The sequence below is a fragment of the Bombus vosnesenskii genome, unplaced genomic scaffold, assembly GCF_011952255.1.
Source record: "Bombus vosnesenskii isolate JDL3184/JDL3185 unplaced genomic scaffold, Bvos_JDL3184-5_v1.1 scf7180000013286, whole genome shotgun sequence".
Classification (NCBI taxonomy): Eukaryota; Metazoa; Arthropoda; class Insecta; order Hymenoptera; family Apidae; genus Bombus; species Bombus vosnesenskii.
The window spans coordinates 352,756-373,951 of record NW_022882939.1 but is presented as its reverse complement, the minus strand read 5'-3'; the positions used below and the strand labels follow the sequence as shown (position 1 = coordinate 373,951).

The window sequence follows — 21,196 nt, the reverse complement described above, 5'->3', positions numbered from 1 at the left end:
AAATTTTCGAATTTCCGACTTTCCACGTTCGTAAATTTCAATTCAGAAAGGTTAATCTATATAATTCACCAAATGTGAATGATTAATCAGCGAAGCGTGTGACATAGAATAACATTCTGTAAAATTGAAATACCACCGTAATTCGATTCTCTGAGGAGACTCTCGAGTATTCCAGAAACAGATAGCGTAGAAAGGAAATACACTCGCGATCGTAGATACGTTCCTCACAAAGGTGTGTAAGGTCAAGCCCTGGGAGGACCCGGTGGCCTACTTCTTCAACTCGGAACACAGTGAAACACTTTACTCGATTTTGATCTACTTCGTTCCCACGTCATCCCCGGGAAAATGCAATCGAAGCTACGGCAATATTGGCATTTGTTTGAACAATGAAAAGCGTCGCGTAAAAATATCAAATATTTGTAGAAACTGAAGTTTCAAATCGAGGAAAATCTAAAACAGCTGACAGACCTGTCACGGTAAAAGCTTCAAACATCCTATAATTTAATTTCAATTTAGATCGATAGGAAAGATTACAATTCACAAGTTATACGATATATCGTAGTTCGATGAAATGAAAATTCACTTCCAAAGAGAGGAACAATTTTCTTTGGTATACTTTACAGGAAAATTTTCATTTCTTCAAACTATATTTTATAGGTTGTTATTTTTGGTGAATTTTCTGTTTAATTTGTTCTTTTCTTTATCGTTAACACATCTTATAAGAAAGTTTGCACGTTTTCAAACTTTATCTCACAATTCGTAAATTTCAAGTCTCCTTTGTAGATTTAAATTTCATCCAGTTGTCAACCATATTAAAGTAGAATTTCTTATAGTCTATTACTTATGCAGCTTTTAGAAAAATTATTTGGCGAGGTAGAAGTTTCATAATCCAAAATTACGTCCTATGGCGTTCTACCACGGTAGAACAGTGACCTACTTGAAAAATTCGATTCCTGAAAGCCTGTCAGCTTTCGAGCTTACATTATTTATACCACAGAGACACGTATTCTGATTGAATTATTTACTTTGCGTCAACATACAAGGTAATATCGAGGTGTAGTATTAAGTCAATGTCAAGAGGAAGCTACATTAGTCTTACACGCTTGTATTTTTTTTTAGATAAATAAATAAACCATTGCCTACCTCTTGTTCATAAATCTTCTTACACATACTTCCTTCCTTCGTGTTTTATATGACATTTTTATGCCGTACATTTATTTTCATATAATTAATCTTCTTATTTATTCGTAGTAGCGTCAACCTAATTTTTCGTCAAACAGAAATTTAAGGCTTTTACGGCAGGGGCTATTTACCAGGCTGGAGTTATGTAATTATTAAAATTAAGACTTTGAAAAATATCTCGACGTTTCGTCATCGCAAGATCGGCATCGATGTGACATTTAACCAAGCGGAATTAAGTAGCTCCAATGCTTACGAAACGACGAGAAATTTGTTTTAAAGGAATACCTGTTACACCATGAAGTTTTAATTCTTATAATCCTGTAATATAACCTTTTGTCAATCTCGTCTTAACCTTTTCACTGCCACAGTAATTTTCACGTACGATACCCATCAGAAATTAATAGAAGCGCGATTATCCTTCTAAAATCTCCAAAATCCCATAGAAAATCCTTCAAATTCGTTTCTGTTGCCGAATATAATATAACCTTTTGTCAATCTCATTTTAATCTTTTCATCGTCATAGTAATTTTACGTACGCGTATGAAATTACGAGATACGATACCATACGCATCAGAATTTAATAGAAATACAGTTGTCCACGCAAAATCTCCAAAATTCCACAGAAAATTCCCCAAACAAGTTTTTTATCGCCAAATACTCGATCTGTTCGTTGCACAATTTCCCTCTCGGAACCTCTTACCGAGGCACCGTTAAAATTACCAGTTTTCCTCCATTTATTTCACGTTTATTGCGGATATACTGATTCGGAGCGTCAATAAATCTTAGCAGTGAGGAAGGGGATGGTAACGCCTGTTCCGGCGGGTTAACGTAACCGTTAATTTTCCTCGCGATGAACCAAGCGAGTTCCAGAGGTCGAAGTACCAAATGAAAAAAATAGAAGCAAAAAGAAAAAGAAAACAAGAAAATAGAAGGAACGAAAAATGAAGAAGAAAAAAAGGAAGGACAGAAGGATACGATCCAACAAAGGGTCCCCCGGTAAAGTCGTCGTTTTCGTTGCCTTCGGACCACCGCTGCACCGTGGCGGCTCGTTCGCTAAAAACTTCTCGCTCGCTTCGTCAGAATGATTTATCGACGTATTGGCAGGGGAGCGTGGCGGCTCCATCCATCTCATCTGGCCGCGAATCGTTTCCAGGTTACTCGAGGAAGCAGTTTAGCGGTACACCCTCGCGAATGCACCGACGCGACCGTTTGTTCCTCCTTTCCTTTCGCGCGATGATGATGAAAAATAACACTTCCACGACACCACAACTATTCTTCCTGCTTCGTTTAATCACGTTCAGCTACGAATTGGCTTATTGTCGGAGGAAAATTTCCGAGTTCCTTTATACGCTGAAACTACCATAATGCGACGAGATGACTGGAGTCTCGAATCTTGTCTTTTTGCAAGTAGTAAACGTATGACGGTCCAAAAATTGCGATCGTAAATGAAAATCTACAAAAATTATAATAGAAACATCTTCGCTGCGACTTTGAAACGTAAAGTCGTTATTTTTTTATCGTGTTGTGTTCACTAGAGTGATAAAAGGTATGGTGTTTTTTACTAAATTGCTACAAACCGATAAGAGATTTTCGTGATAAGTAAACAAATGTTATTTCATATCTCTACTTTCTGTGATACGACTATTGATATTACTTGATATTATTATCGCAGATTTTCCGTAGCATATCTACGATGTACGTACGTAAATCCGTTGTCTCTCAAAAATTTTCTGTACACAAATATCGAGAATAAAATGTCAGCAACTAAGCCTGTTTTAAAATGTTTATTACAACGATTGTGAGAAAGTCTGCGGTCAATGTATACATAAATTTTCTATATCGTTGGAATAAAGAGTTTGTCTGCACAGTATCGTATGAAATACTACCTTGGATTTTACCAATTTAGATACTTATAAATTAGCTACGTTGGAATAGAACTATGGTCTACTTTGACCGGAAATCGTTGTAAATTACAACAATTACGACCACTGTAAATATGTCTGAATTCATAAAATCTGAAAGAAAAATTCTACATTCAACAAGATCAGACATAGTCATTATGAAAACCATTTTCTACGATTCTTACAACATATACAAAAACGTATCTCGAATCTTTATGCAGCTCATTAACTGAAACTCGAATCACGAAAGCTATAATTAATACACGTGATCAATTACCCAACGTCCACTTGATAATTCTTTGCGCGATATTCGCGGAAAATTTCGCCACGGCTGCTCGCGACAGCGAAATGTATTTTTGCGGCGCGTTAATCAAGCGACGAAAATAAATCAAGCAGTTCCGGATATTGTTCCCGGGTCAACGGTTAGACTTCCGCTATGAAGACGTGCAAACGAACCAGGGATTTGGACTAACCGGGGCGAAAGTTGCTCGACGAAAGTTCCCCTTCCTAACTTTCATTACGATTCTTTCCCGTCTTTTCTTGCCACTCAAGTTTGCCACTCAAGTCAAGAGGTATGATTGGAAAAGTTGCTGGAATTGGTCATTGGTTATTTTCGAACGTGCACATGCGTCGATAACACGCATGCGATTAGCAAAGAAACTACAAACTAGAATTGACATGTATTTTTATTTTGGTTTCGATCGTTAACGATGATGTGACGAAGGCGGTAGATAGTTCAAATCCAATTTTTTAGAGTTAAAAATTTCACAAGATAATTACTTAATCAGCATCTTTTTGGAATTCAAAAAAACATCCTAATTAAAACATTTAATTACAACATCCTAACAATATTCTAATTGTAACGTTTGAAATATATTCTTTCATTCTGAGGATATATTTCACTCGAGTCTCTACAAACTGTTTAATAATTATATACGAATGACTTTGAACTCGGCGCCTATACGCTCATATATCATCTTCAATGATCCACAGCTCGTATATCGACCTTTGCGGTATTTTTGAAACACGAATACTTAGAAATCGAGATGCTTCTGTGGGGATTGGAGATTAATTACTTTCATTAAGAGAAAGTGAAAGAACCGGTATTCTTGCAACAAACAAGACGAAAAAGATTGAAGTGGAAAGTTGCACTTTCCTATAAACCCAGCATTCGTGGATAGAGAGATAAATTACGAACTAACATTATCAATTTGTGTAAATATTTGAGTTTATAAATGGTAAAATAATACTTTATATACGTCACGTTACAATTTCAATACTTCGGATTATAAATTGATAAGTCAGAATTATGCGTTTATATACACACAAGATGTACTTTTTGTTACTTTTGATAGACAACAAACGTCTTAATCAATGGGAAGTGAAACGTCATTCATTTATTATCAAATTCTACTTCATCTTTCTTCTTTATTTTTCCATCTCGTAATATTCTTCGACAAAAATGCGTATTAAAACTCGCAATGTCAAAGAATAGTTTATCGTTAAATCTGTTTAGAAATCAGAGGTAAACTTTAGGCAAATTGCACGAGCAACGTTGTAACAATGACGAAATGTAGATAACGCACTTTAGAGACAAAGGTTATTATCATGCAAATGAGCATTTAGGAGTGTAGGGACAGATAGTTTCTTACAAGCTACGACCATACGTATCGCCGTATGTAATGTCGTCACTGACACATCTTCCTGCTAATACCGGATACAACTTGAGTATTCCGTGTTGCACACGCGATATCTACCCCTTAACCCAATTCCACGTGCTTAATACGTTAATCTCTGCGTTATACATATGTCAGTGTGTCACGCATTGAGAACATTGATGTTGCGATAAACCGATAAACTTTCACAAATTAAATTCACACGGATTACTATTTCTTGCAAACTATATATAAACGATTACAGTCGAAGTAATACCCAAAATGAAAAAAAAAATATATATAAGTATAATTATGTCCCTATTCCAATAAAAGACAACTGTAATTAACTTTGTCAAAGTATGTAGATATTTTCACATTTAATATTTTTCATATTCCATACTATCTCACATACTTAGCTACAAAGAAAAATCCGCATGCAACCTATTCTACTCTTAAAAACATATAACCAACGAACCATTAACTTAGAATCTATCAAAAACTCATCTTCTACATTCTCTGACCTCGGCAATTGGTCCGCGAATATTTCGTATCCGTATGGTGGCAAATTTTCCGTTCCAAATTTCGCGAGGTTGATCGAGCGAAATTTTCGGACGTCCAACAACGAAACTGAACTATTTTCCACGGCTTATCACTGCAGATGAGACAGGGTTTATCAGCTACGCGACTCACGGCTACGCGACACAAATAGTTGGCGTTTGCACGACACGTGGTGCACGTGCACCGTCTGTGAGTGACTGATACGGACGTGGATCGGTTGTTTAACGCTATGCGATTGAACGCGACGAGTCGATCGGTGCTCCAATGGAACTACAGAATAACGAGTCGTTCGATTCGACTCGTGATCGAAGTCCCCATTCGAAGAAGTATTTAACGACTCCGTTTAAGAGTTCTCGGAGCTCCACACGAATATTTCTCCGAAATGATGCAATGGACTGTAATTTGAGAGCTGGTGAAGTCGTTTAGCGATGTGCAAAAAAATGTTTGACATTTTTGAAAAAACACTTGTTGGTAAGATGAATTTTTGTGACAGGATCTTCCTCACGTGGTTCAAAAACGGAGATATCTACGAGATGAACTTTTGGCTTGTAGAAGATATAAACACTTATTTTTTTATATCGTATATATATTTATCGTATAATAAGAAATAATCATAAAGATCGTAGCAAATAAAACATTGTAATTAAATTATCTTCTGTGTGGTCCTTATTTGTTGTTAAATATTACTATGTTATATACAGCTTAATAAACAAGACTTTTATAATATATTATAGACAATTTAGGTGGCTATTTATTTTTTAAAACATTTACTACATAGCATACGGACAATGTTGATACGCCAGCCATTTAGCAATTTTTATAGTTTATAAAAGATATGTCTACGTTCATTTCCATTTTTAATTGATATTTTACGATAACGTGTGCATTAAGAGGCTACGATAAGGAAAATAATTAAATATGTTAATACGTTAATTTTATTATACAAATTTACTGATTCCATTCGTAACATTTATAACTATGCGTATATCTTTACCTATTAGTCACGCCAGTAGAAACTGTGTTAATGTGCTATTGATCGATAAAACGCAAAGCTCGTTAAACACGAAAGAGCTCTAATTATTTGAAGTTTTCGACTATTGGATTCAATCTAGCCATCCTAATCAACTTAATTGAAACAAATTTGCAAGATACAAAAAGGCGTATTTTTAGAGAATAATATGAATGGTGGTTATAAATAGGAACGAATAATAATAATAATTCTAAAAAGAGACGTGGATCATACAGCCAGGAAATATCAGAGAGACGTGTTATTTCAGAAATAGAGACGAACCGAGACCTTTCACGTTTCAGATTCCAAATCGAGGCTCACGATCGGAGCCACCTTTCACTTTTGGTACCGTACGAGCGTCGCGTCGTCTCAATTAGCATAAAATGTCAGTGAAAGAAAGTTCAAAGCTATCGATTCACGCCAATAACTCGAGGAATGCCACTACATTGAGCAACCAAACGAATCGTATTAATCTGTTGCTAGCGTAATTCCATTGCGCTGAACCTACTTCATTGCTAATAAGCGCATACTGCGCATAGACTAATAAATTTGATCTTATCGAGCTGAAATTCCATCGATTTATATGAGCTTGGGATTTCTTTCATTCCTAGAGAATTCAATCACAAAGACTAATTTGTGTTCAGTAGAAGAGAAATTTCAAGACGAATTGCATTGAAAAAAATTCATTCTGTATTTATGAGTATTAACGAATATTCATAAATATCCATAAATTCAATTAATTTGTCTATTTGATTTGTAATATGAAATTTAGTAAAATCTCTGAAACCATAGTTAAAATGTTTAGTTAAAATTTTGACGAAAGATCTATTGATGATTTTGCATTAAATTCTTGGATTTTTATTTTGTGTTTAAATTTTCTAATTATATAAATTTTATAGTCTTTTCTACATTGTCAAAAAGAATTCAATTTATCAGATCTAAAAATTACTGTCCGATTAAACGAACTCCTACTAACTAAATCTGATTATTTGTCCCATTAACGATGTTTCGTTCTTTTTTTTTTATGTGAACGAAAAATAATAAATAATAAGGAAAATTGATTAAGTACTATTAAGCGTACAAATCGTTTGTCCTTGATATATCTAGTGAAATTAATTAAGTTGCCATTGAAGAACTATACACATAGTAATTTTCTGTAAAAGACTTCTATATAAGCCCATATAACAAATATTTACTCCCAAGTGTCTAAAATTTAATCTACATTTAAATTCTTTAATACCAAAGTCGCTCTAAAATTACAGAACAAGCCTTCTGATAAAAAAAGGTCTCGAGATCAACGGTTATAATACGTTAAAGCCAAAACTACGAAAAACCAGCTAGAAGAACCCCCCAAAAAGGAAAGACGAGAAGCAGGAAAAAGTTACATGTACATGAAAAGTGGCTGTGCGAGCCAAGCAGACACAAAGAGAACGTAAGAGGAGAAACAAGGGTAGGGGAAGTGCAAGCACGACGACAAAAAGAATAATCGGTGAAAGGCGAGCAGTCGCAAGAAACGGGAAAACAGAGCGGGCAGTATAAAATTGCGCGGTGCAATTTAAATTTTCGGACCAGCTCGCCGGGGTTTCCAACTTTTTCAATGTGTATATACACTTTTAAAAGGAGCCGTTGTATAATGTAGAACACCCTCGTATCATCCAACCTCCCCCTTCAACGCTATCTTGTTCACGAATTTGTACGCGCACATAGAATATGCGTACGTAGTGACGGTCTCGAGTTTCCCAGGGGTTACTATTTAACGCCATGTTTTTCCATTTCTTTTCCCCTGCCATCGTAGCACGTTTTAAGGGTGGGCGCTGGAGAATTTACGGTCCGCCCAATTCCTCCAGATATTTCTTTTTCTTTTTTTTTCTCTTCTTTCGTTTTTTCTTTTGGTTCTTCCGTGTGAAGCCGGTTTCCCCTTTGGTCCGTTCGTGAAATCATTCGACGAATCCTGCTGGCAGGCGAACGTATTTGACTTTCATATTCGGCACGCGTGAGCACTTGTGTCCCTCAGAGCTCCACCATGGGGATACGACTGGAGGATGAATTTATGGAGCGGCTGGTAACGGGTCCTCTCTCGTCCCAGTGAAAACAGAATCGTTTCGTGAGCCTCTCGCGAGGGTTGTAGTGCCATTTTTTACATTCCTCAATTAACGGTATTTGTCGTTCGTCGCGTTAGTATCGTGCTAATTGGTCCTGAATTAATTGGTAGACTGGGGATTACATTTATGGAAAATTTAGTGATATACAAATGCACAGAATGCATATAGTATGGAAGAGATAGATAAAATGTTTGTTATATTATTTGGTGGGTGAAATAAATATTAACTCAGATCTCGTTTCGTTAATTACGTTTATACAAATTTGTGTTAGTAATATAGTGGACGCTCTTTTAAAATGGTAAAATCAATTCCATAGCCTGCATATGTTATTGCATATTGTATGATTTATATCAGAAAGTTTTATCCGAATAAAGAAAAATATTGCTCGACCTTAACAAAAGATATTCGATCTTACCCAATTGCTAATAAAAAGAGATCGTAAAGTATAAGTTTTTTTACAATCGTGTTATTCTTCCACGCAATGCAAATTATAGTTCAAGCAATGACAAAGTTATTATCGTGGGTACGAAGATTATCTTGTTAATTGTTCGCAGGGCCTTCTACCGTAGCCAGATAATAGACTACTGGCCTTGGTATACGAAATACAAATGGTTCCTACAGTCCGAAATTTTAAAGCCGCTTCCATAACATCTATATTTCATTCATGATATACATTGTCATAATTCTATTGTTATTGTACATAAATTGTCATAATATATACACTGCCAGTGATAAGTATTAGTAAACACTTGATGATATTTAGTATGCATTGAATGTTTTTCACTGCTTTCATACATCTTCTACCTCTTATACTACCGCAAGTCTGTTATTTCACTCGTTTTAATAAGGTAGCACATTAAATAAAGTGGAATTTATTAGTTTTCCCATAAGTATGACGATTAAATGTTCCAATACTCACGGCCAGTAATACATATAAATTACATTCATGAACGCATTCCTGCAAAAATTACAGAAATGAAAAATAAACGCGGAACGATCTTCCATTCATGGTATTTTAATGAACCGACAATTACTCCAATTCGCAGCGTTGGTCTCTCGTAAAATAGCTCGATATCCAACGAGACGAGTTTCTTCAATTTTTAATACTAGAGACGGAAATCCACTACTTTTCCTCTTTGCCTCGTTTAATTATTTCCACGTGAAGCTAACGTGATTCCACTCAAGTACAGGTTGCTCTCTCTCTCTCTCTTTCTTTCTATCTTTTTACGTTACTCCTGGGCAAGCATTGCCCGCGTCGAAATTCAATGAAAAGCCACGTTACACGCTTCACTCAGGAATGCCGAGAGCTTACGGCTTACAGCATCGAGAAATTTCATAAGAACGAACCGGTTTGGTTCTCGAATTACCCGCCGCGCCGCCACGATGTTGCACCGCGCGAGGAATCCCAAGGTTTGTTCAAAGTGTCGAATATCGGAGAGGAAGACGATATTCAGCAAAGCCGGAACCCATAGGGGACAGTATCTAGAATCTTGTGCGAAAATTGCGCCAATGAATGGTATTTCATTAGGCAAAAAGAGAGCCGAGACAGTTTGGATCAGCCACGCTGTTTTTCTGTGAAGATGCGTTTCTTACGATCTTACTGTTTTTAGTTCGCTTTTATATGATCTGTTTCAACGCTAAACGTATGTCTACGTGTCTGTTCTGTAATAATAACGAGCTTATGGGGTTTGCTATTAGTTGGGAAAAAAATCAGAAGAAAAATAGCATTCTGTTACAAAGATTAGGATGTTAAGTTAACATATCAGTTAGATTATGTGTTATGATTGTGATTAGATAACATTTAGTGATTAGATATTGGTTTAAGTATCCCAGTTTCAGAAGAACTTTTATAAAGATTGTTGACTTGTTATTTTCTCATCGCTATTCAGATTTATTGTGTCTCATAATTTCGTTATGAATAGAACTACGTATACACTAAACTTATATTTTAATACTCGATGTACCATTTTTAATATTACAATCGAAGAGTTTATTCAAATTTTAATCAAAAACTGAATCGATATTACTTTTTGTAATCAATCACTTTCCTCGGATATTATATACCTCTGCAGTGATATTTAAAGAGAATGTACATAATACTGCAATAATAAAGTGTATATCAACTTTATCTACGATTAACATTTACTGGTGGCATTATTTTATGGCAAAAAAATGATCTAAATCATCGAAAGATAAAAGTCATACGAGCCATTTCACTTTATTTTCGTGATAATATCACAGCGAAAATCACCGCGTTTATCCGGATATTTGAATAAAACACCGATTCTTCCATCATTTTTGTGTTCTTTTCGTGAAAAACAAAATATGTATCGTATTCGTTCACGCATCGCAAAATAATCCTGCAATCCAAATGTTAAATGGCAACGAACGATACGAGCCGGGATTTCACTATTGTTCATCGGCTGTGACGAAAAGCTGATTTGAATGGCTGGTAAACGTTTAACATTGATCGCCTGCACATTTTTGTCGCGAAATTGACGAACGAGCTTCCGTTACTTCGCATCTGGCCGTTGTAAACAAGCCGAATAAAATTTCGTCGCTCGTGCTCGTGAAATTCGTTCCAGCTCGATTAAAAAAAATGTATTTTCATAGGCATGTCTACTGTGTGTCGAATACCGAACATAGCATTGTATCTATGGCAACAAAAGCATTTTATGTTCGTTACAACGCCGAGCCAACGGCGCTCGGTCGATTGAAAAATTGAAATAATTATGTAATACGATTAACAAATATAGGAAAAATATGTTGTGCCCGACGAATAAAGTTGAGAATAAAATTACGATTCGCTGTTTCGTTGGAAAAGTGATAAAGACGGTGAAAAATATCTCGTTTATTTGTCTGAATACACGCGATGTCATGGTGCCCCAGCGTGAGTTTGCACGGCACGGGAAGACAAACATAAACGTCATTAGACGCGTCTACACATGAACTAATTGCAGGTTCAACTCGAAATTGTTAACTGTAGCATGTGAATCTACCATCTACATACGTAATTTCTACCTTCAAGTCTATGAATATCATTCGCAAACTAAGTACTTACTTTCAATATTTCAAATATCTATTTACTACTCGTCGGCGATCTTTAACTTGATCGTGTATATCCTACGAAGTTAAAAATTTCCTCATTTTTAGGCAAATGTAAAGAAACTGATACTTTGCAATGTATACTTTTCGCCTGAATTTGAGATAAATCGAAAATATAAGGTTTTTTGTTACTAAAGTAGAGCGAGGTTTGTCATTAAAACGAAGTATATTTTTTATTTTAGTTTCAAATAAATTGAAAATGAAGTTTTTTGTTATTAAAATAAAGCAAACACAATTAAAAACCTAATCTTTCACTGGAAGCATTGCTTCCTTTTGATTTTATTATTAATTACATCATTCACATTATATAATCTCATATAAATTTATTCTACCGAGATATCGTGTAATTATCTATTCCCATTGTTTCTTTCATTGTCTGCTAGTCTGATCAGCGTTAATTAACGAGCACTATTTACTAACCTTGATTTTTATTTACCATGAACCCAGACTAGAATTACCGATTATTAAGCAGAGGACAATCGCGTTCGTGAAGTTATAGGAAATATCACACGATACGGCGATTATAGAACTATAAAGCGTCAGAAAACGTGGAAACGAACGTCTGGCTGGAACCCGACATCCATACTTCCGGTTTCGCACGAACACCGACGCGATAATATTCGTCCTTCCGCGGGCGAGCAGGAATTGTCTTGTTACAAGTGCCGGAAATACAAAATACGCGAGAACGAAAAAGCGACGCGAAAACATCAAAGCGGACTTTTTGTCACCGCTGGTTTCCACGGTGAACACGCTTTAATTGCACCTGACTTTGACGGACGAAACGATGGTTTTCAGCCGCAACGAAAGTGTACAATAATTTGTGATATAGTACTAGCGGCAACGTAGTAGTCGGTAATGAAAATTATACTTTACTTTGCTGAGACACGTAGCTACAAATAGAAATAAATACTCATGAATTATCGTTTGCCACATAATCTGTCAGATTAGAATAATTCGCGGTATTTCCTGCTTGGATTCCATAAATTCTAATTTATTCTATTGTATTAGGAAGTTAGAAATCTTCTGCGAAAATCATAAAAAGTTTCGAAAATCACGGTAGGATTAACAAAAGGTATTAAATTAGAATAAAGAGAGAAAAATAAAAGAACACCATAAAAATGGAAATATAAAAATTCTGATTACTGAAATTTATCGCAGAAACAAATTATGTAATTGCATTCATTGTAACGTAGATGTTAACACAACGTAAAGAAAACTAACACTTATTCCTTATAAACTGTTGTGCACGAGTGGTCGTTCGATTAATACATTTCACTCTAAACTCTACGTGTGGTCGTGCAAGAAGAAACATTTGCACAGAACTCGCGTTAATCAGCGATAATGCGTGCGCGAGGTGTAATCAATTCAAAGCTCAATAAAACTGTTTTAATCGGTCGACAAGCGCAATATTCACCGAGCTATAAACGCATGAGACTACATCGTCGAAACAAAAATTATTGCTTCTATCTAGGTTAAAATCCCTATATTAAATTCCTTATATAAATAATATGCCCTATATTATTAAAATAAACTATCCAGATATCTATCGGCTATATATAGGTAGTATATATATAGGTACTGTGTGAATCACTTGTTTCGATGATTTATCGAGGAATTTGTTTATTGCGATTAATATCCTGAAATCGAATTTACTTTAATTATGAAATCAAATCACCAACTGTCGGTAGTATCGATAGTTAAGGACAGATGTTGAATTTTAACATGCTCCCACGCATTTTGTATATTTTACGTTTTATAAATACATTTTTTTTTAATTTAACGGCGAAGAGTTCTATTTAAATTGTAAAAATTCAATCTCAAAGAGAATATTTATATAGGATGACATGCAACTGGGTCAAATGATCTCTGGTTATTATTGTGCAATGTGCTGTTATCCGTCCTTTCGCATCTGCTATAGAATTATATGGGCGTGAATATATCTTACATTTTATTAACCCGATTAAGCCATGGAAATAGTATTTCCAAATAGTTGGACTTTAATTGATGATTATTTATGGGCCTTCTTTAATCCCTGCAGTTCATATCAAACTGAGCTTGATATTCGAATTCGTTCCATCTTTTAGTTCTTAGGATACAAAATACATTGTTTCGTACTAAAGATTACTTTAATGAAAATATATTGAAACGAAAGAGTCGATGGTTACGAAAATGTGAAAATTTACTCGAATTATGAATGTACGTTAACTTATGAAGCTTTTGAACATAACTCATTGAGTATGAATCAATTAGAATGGAACGTCAAATTTGTAATTCTTTAATTTCTTCTAATATTTCTTTTACCGTAATGATAAACTGATATGATCTAAGGAAGACACGCGTTCCTATCTTAAGGAATTTTGCAACTACACAATGCACTATACATAATTACTCGTGCCAATCCAATTAGTATAAGAAAATAAATGTTCAGTAAATCACCGACATATATACAAGATATTTTTTAACCAACAAAAATAATCTATTGCTACATATTTCGTCATCCTAACGGATATTAAAAATTAAAAAAAAAAAAACGCTTCGAGACACAATATTTATTCGATAGCACATAAATACGACAGTTGAACTTCCTCTTTAAACCACTAATCATCTCCCTCGCGCATGTCTGTCTCGTTGCAATCAAAAAACCAGATATCATTTGTTCCAGTTCCGTAGACCACAAACATACATAATATATGTATATTATGTAAACGACGTCAGACAACAAGGCAAAATAATTTACTGTTAGATATTTCGTCATTCTAAGAAAACAAATTCTAAGAAATTATGTATGTAATTCAAGGAATTAAACATCACTGCGTGATAGGATAACGGGCGATATCTATGGAGAAATGTATCGGAGCACAACAATATTTTTGCGATAGGAGAAAAATAGCGATAATGAAACTTTGATGAAACCTGACTTCTTGTTGAAAACTCGACTCAACGTATCTTCATGAATGGCCGTGCTCCCCGCGTTCCTAGATAAGATACCGTGGGCGCTGATAAAGCGATCTTTCGTTCGTTCGAGTCAGTCTCCCCTAGCGAGGAAGAGCAATCTCTAGCGCGTCTCTCACGGGAGGCGTCGCTAAAATAATTCAGGACTCCCGAGGCGAGATCGAGTCCAACTTCTCCCTTGCGAGAACATTCTTCGAGGATCTATGAAAATACGATTCCCGGCAAATGTCTACTTCGTTACTGGCTCGCTATAAATAGACCCAAACGGCCTTGGTCAACCTTCTTCGAGTTCGTCGACATTGGTAACCGGTATCCTCTCTCGGCCGACACTTCCACCAAAGAAGCTTCTGTCGGCCAGGGATTCCGAACTTTTGAGATCATACTCAGGGCACACGATGTCTGGACTCTTTTTTCTTTGTTCCGTTTGATGTCGGGAGAAAAGTAATCGTTTCGGAGTATTTTGCGTTGAGAGCTAAGAGACTCGCGATAGTTCGTTTTCTATTTATTCTTTCGAATAGAATAATACAATTAAATTTTCTTGAAATTATAAGCACGAAGTTATAAAGTACTAGAGAGATTATTTGATCTTTTGAACGATGCTTATAATCGAACAGAGTTGAAATTGCACCACTTTTAGTTGAAATTATTTACGGTTTCGTTTCAACCGAGACTGATATTTGATGTGTTTCACAGAGTGGTAATGGTAAGTAATTTAACCTGTTTTCAAGTTAGACGAGACAGTATAACGATGCGAGGTAATTTGTACTTGGTTTTACAGGCTAGCAAAATTCTGATATCCTGCTGTTACTTGAACCGTGATTCTCATTTATAAACACTATGTTACATACATATTGATTTAACGGTATTACGCTACTGAAATAAATAACAGGAGTAAACTTCATTTAAAACCAGATACAGTCGTTTGGAATTATCAAACAATGTACGAAATGAATACTTAATATATCAAGAAAACGAGTATAGCGAAGAAACGGTCGAAATTAATGTTAATTAACCAGGAGATATCGCGATCGCTGGTTTTACAGCCACGATTTCTTGTCCCCGACATCCCGTCCCGGACAATCGTCCGATACGAAATCGGGAAATAAATCGATTCGCGAAGCATTGAATAAATCGGCGAGATAAGCCACGTTCATTATCCTCTTTCCTTCCGTTGATCGATGCATCGATACGCGTCGAGAAATTCCGAGATCGAAAGATACAGCCAATAAGATATCGAGAGCTCCGTTTCTCAATACACTTCCCGAACACTAAATACGAGTAAACTGGTCACGAACGAGACTTCCTGGCCAAGGGAATTCCAACACGAATTTCCCCTTGTCGACACAAAGAAGCTCGCACAAAGACATCGCTGACTAATCTGCAATAAATTTGATCAGCAACGCGAGACAGATTAAAACAACTCGCTTTCGACTATAAACCAATCGCTAGGAGAAGCCGAAACAATGGAAAACGAAAAAGTTTCACGAAAATTCACTTTCCGTTGGCTAACCGTATATATTCGTTTAATCCCGTAACCACGATGCGTTACAACAAAGCCAGCAGCCGCAACGAACGGGAAAAGTCACGAAGACGAGTTATCCGCGTTACCTCGAGCCTGTAATCAATTTCCCTGGTGAATTACGCTATCCGCACGGGACACGTGGAAACCGTACATGTGGAAGAAGACACAGCAGCATTGGAAGAGAACGATCGATTTTCGATCGAATGCACTGATCTGTCGTCACTTTTCAATTTCCAACTATAGAATCGACGCAATGACATCGAGTCGTGAAACAAGAATAACCGATAATCGCGAGTCGAACTCATGAACGACGAGCATTGAACAAAGAGACATTTACGCGTCACATAAAAGATGTAATCGTTGCATGAATTTACCTGTTTCTGGAGACGCGAATGGACGAGAATTGAAGCAAGCCAGCCGAATAAATCGTTGTATTCTTCTGGATATCAACGAACGTGTCACAAATACTTCTTCAAAAATTCTGTTTCTTATCACGGTCCGCAGCTTTCCACGAATATCTCCTTCTTCTTTTCGTAGCTTCTTTCACTTTTGTACTTCTTTTGATGAAAGAACAAGCCTTTAATTAAACGCACCAAACGTGAATATCGAATCGCTGTTTCGTCTATCGCCAATTATCATTCACGTTTTCACTTTGCCGAACACACTGGATTATCGAACGACCTAACCGATGCGACTTCTGCACTCCGTATTACACATACATACGTATAACGATGCACTCTCTCGAGCGAAGGGCACGATGCTTGTTTATATTTTTCAAATTTCAGCGAAGATTTCTCAATCGCACATCGTCACGCGTAATTCACGACACCGAACGAGTCATAAACACAATGAGCTTATTCGAACGTTTCAACTAAGCCTGGCAGAGTTTTTGTCGAGACACGACCACGCATAACCTGTTTACCGGATGCACAGACACCGCCGAGATTTCTCTTCGAAAAACGTCTAGCTGGCGATGTTGGTCCCACGAGCAAGTAAATTCCTCCGTTGACGCGCCGGAAGGCCCGACGTAGTATCGAAGGCGTTGCCAGTGATACGTTTCCGTCGCGTGAAATCACAGACACGTGTGTCTCGAACGTGAGTTACAGGCGAGTCAAACGAAACGCCGCAATCATATACGACAGAGCAACGATATGATTGAATATTAATATCAAACAAATAAGAACAATGACTGAATTATTAGCGACTACCTCGAGTAAATAACGTAGTCGTCAGACTTTCGATCTCGCGAAATATTTCCTACACGTTTAACGTCGACGATTCATCAACGAGACTTTTATGCATCGAGGAACACAATGGGAACGCGATACGATCGATAAGCGTGTCGTAGATCGCGTATCGGTACGAAATTCAGTAGTAACAGCCGCCAAGGACGGAAAATGGACAATACGTATAAAGCTATCAATTTCAACTACTAATTGTACGTACTCTTCTTAACGATTCATTAAAAAGAAGGAATCGTTCGGAAGATTATTATTATTATTAGCACACAGAAGAATTTTCAATGAAGAAGTCGACATCCAAGAACATACTCTTCGTCCGACTATTATACTTTAGTTTCCAATTCTATGGTTTTCCTAGTACATTCTTACAGCTCCGCGACCTCTGGGAACGAAGGTCGGATTCTTGAAAACGTATTAAAAGATCACAACAAACGCGAAGCAGAATTTTACTTTTGCGCGTGACTCGTTTTTAACGTTAGAAATATAGTGCTGATTATCGCTGTGACTCGTGTCCCTGTTGTTCTTCGTTGCTCGTTCACTACACCGGAAACACGCACCTGTGGGTAGATCCTTCTAAGTATTTCTACTCCCTTTTCTCCGTTCACTTCGTTCTTCCAGCGTTGAAACAACGTTACTGAACGACACACTCGCGCGCGATCGCGTCCGCCGGAGCACTGACACGACTCAGGATTCCACGAGTGACTGCAGCCGCATACACGACTCGAGTCGAACGACTTCGCTACTCGGCGCCACGACTCGTCGAGCCGAGCGGATCCGAATCCCTACGAACCGTTTCTTTGCGCTGCCGCTGGCCGCGACTCGCGCGCACTACGGCTCCGACTGCTCGCCGTGATGGAACGTGTCCCATCGTCGAGCTTTTCAACCCTTTGCGCTCGTATTCGGCTCGGAGATGGTTGCCGTGCTGGTCAGAATTCATTTGCATCCCACGAACGTTGATAAAATATAATCTCGTATGTAACAAGTAGCTTAAAAAGTTTTTTTTAAGAATTATATGAAATTTTAAGAAGCGCGTTGACGAAGAAATGCGCAAGCAGTGGCTGTCAGAGAGCAGATATACAATCGAAATGGTAAAAGTGCTGTAGTGACCGAGCAGATGTACGATCGAAATGGTAAAAGTGATGTGGTGGCTGAATATACGACCGCAAAGGGTTAATAAGTATTATACTTTAATTCGTCGATGAAATCTTTGAAGGAGATCCAGGAAGAAAGATTTATATCGTGGAAATGTGAATAACGAAAGCTTCTGATGATTTTGTATCTTCTGAATTTAACAATTGAAACTTTCTAACGTCGAAATTTTTATTTTCGAACGTAACGTGAAATCTTCGAGGAAGATGTAACGTCGTGAAAACGTGAATGATAAAAGCTTCTGATAATTTTGTATCTTGCGAGTCCGAGAAACGAGGTTCTGCAACATTCAACTTTATATCTTTGAACGTATCATGAAGATCATAGAAGATCGTCTGTCTTCGTGAAAATGTCAATGACGAAAGACTCCGACAATTTTGTATTTCTAGAGTTCGAGACTTCAATATTCACATTGAAATTTTTATTTTTAAGCGCGTTGTGAAATCTTTGAGGGAGATAAATTTGAGGATTTAAGAGTCTGAAAAATTTGTTAAAAGTGTCCTCTTGGGTGGTGGATGAATGTGTTGATAAATTGTATCTTAAGCAAGAATTTTTAAACTTGACATTGTTAGGCGTGATTGAAGCTTCTATAAAGAATGGAAACAATCTGTTGAATTACAAAGTTTCAAGATCGAAGCATTTGAGAACACAGCAAACGTATTAATTGCTAAATTAATTATTAATTGAAATTCTAATTTCACCTATTAAAAGTCTCTTTGGTTTCTTCTACCAAATAGTCTTCTCAATAGTTAGCCCAAATCTCAGAATCACTTCATTACAAAACCACGAGTCTATCAACAACCCAATGTACTTCCTCAATTCTAATACAACTCCATGTTACAATCAAATGTATCTATTAATTTAACATACTTCTATTTAACATACTGTTAAACATTCTCCATAATACTATGTAATTCCTCAAAATAACATTGAAACTCAGTTTCAAAACGTCATAAATATCCATAACTAAAAGGAACTTTTAATGAAATAAAAATGAATCCTGCCCAAGATGTTACTTAAAAAACTTGTAATATCTTTTCCTTCTGATTTAATTTTCAATTAAAACTAATAAGAGTGAAGAACGATAATCTGAATTTTCACCTACGTCATGTTTTTTTACGCGTCCGATGTTATGCTCCTTTTTATAACAATATGATATAATAATAATTAACAATAAAAAAGACGTATTATTATTCGAAGACACGATCTATTTTCTTATTATAATGTTATTTCCTCTTGTTGGACTTAACAGATACAGATCGAACATAGTTTGAGATCGTTCGACAGGTCAATGGATGAGGTTTTCGATGGTGTTCAGGTGCGCAAGAACTGCGAAGATCGGTCATGGAACTTCGACACGGTTTGCCAGATCTGGGCTCAATTTACGTTCAGTTGCGAAAGCAGCCGACGCTCGAACTTTGGATTTACATTCAAGTAAATTGGAATGCGGCATTCGGCGCGGAATGTACGGAGCATGCTGATAGTAAGGCGACGTGTTTTCGTGAGGAGAACGTTCCCGGTTATCGAACACCCTGGCGAGGTTATCGATATGCTAACTGGCTCGAAACTGTCACATAATTTGTCTCTGCTCGTAGGAGCTGCGGTCAAGCTGGTTACTCGGAGTTTACACTTCCTTCTCTGTAGAGGTGAATGAGGAGGCAGTATATACGCAGCTTTTTAGCCGCTGGTTACTCTCATGTTTGAGATGTACATCGATTATAAGAATTTTACAAAATGTAAGTTATACGAAGAAATATTTAAAGCAAAATATAATTCCACTATTTAGTAAATGAAAGAAACTACTATTTAGATATGATTTCTTTTATTTTTAGTTATGTGTCAATTATGCTCCTGAAAATATGAATTTGATAAAAATCATACAATATAATCATGATACATATCATATGACGAATATGACGAATGTCAGTATAATTACGTGACAAGTTTCTTCTGCAATAGTGTTTCTAGATATTTTAAAAATGTCTACAATTTTGTAATTGAGTGTGGTAGTGGGTAGAGAAAAATGTAGAAAATATGTTTCAGATTGACATTCTAGAGTTTTCTCAATTTTTGTTCAATTTCTCAAAAAGTTAAGGTTTTCATTTTATAAAGTTAAAAGTTTTATTACCATATTTAAAAGTTATTAATCCACTTTTTCGGATTGTATTAAATGTGTGAATAAATTACTAAGCAAATTATGAGAAAGTATTTCAAGTATGCGACGAGATGGAAGTTTCCGTTTTCCGCAGCATATAATGACATAATACGATGATGAAGGTGGTTAATAAAGCGGAGAGAAACGTTTCATGAAGTGGGTCAATTGTCCAAGTATAAATTACGGAAAACCGATCGATCATCGAATTCGATTATACAATTAGTTGGACAACTTGGCTCCGTTCGCCACTTCAAACTTCCACCAACTTCTTCAAGCGAATCAAAGTGTACGTTCCATTTTAAGTTACGAAACTGTTTTCGAATACGGATCACCATTGATTATTGATTCTGGCTTACACTGCGTACTGAGAATATTAAGGGGAACACTAAATATTCTAACGGGTTTCGTATTTAAATGCTTAACCCAACACTTCAAGCAAGGACAAAAATTTAAGAAACAAATTTTTAAGACTTTTGAAATTTTATGTTCACTTTTCGATCAACTAATTTTTCTACCCAAACCTTGTTACAATCAATTTGCGATTATCTTTAGTAATTGACATCACATTTATAATTAATAAGCCAATCGTCTCAATTTTACTTTAAACAAAATAATTCCATTTGTTACAAGATTTACAAGTTCCAGAATGGAATTGTTGGAGATCG

At 36.3% G+C, this 21,196-nt stretch overlaps 1 protein-coding gene across 2 annotated transcripts in view; it reads right to left on the bottom strand.

Moving 5' to 3' along the window:
• The window catches only part of LOC117232324 (mannosyl-oligosaccharide 1,2-alpha-mannosidase IA), a 241,561-nt gene extending 223,637 nt beyond the window's left edge, over positions 1-17,924 (bottom strand). For both annotated transcript variants that reach the window (XM_033491658.1, XM_033491659.1), the window contains exon 1: positions 16,361-17,924. The gene's annotated coding sequence lies outside the window, so the exon portion shown is untranslated. The remainder of the gene's footprint in view (positions 1-16,360) is intronic.
• Positions 17,925-21,196: the final 3,272 nt, after the last annotated feature.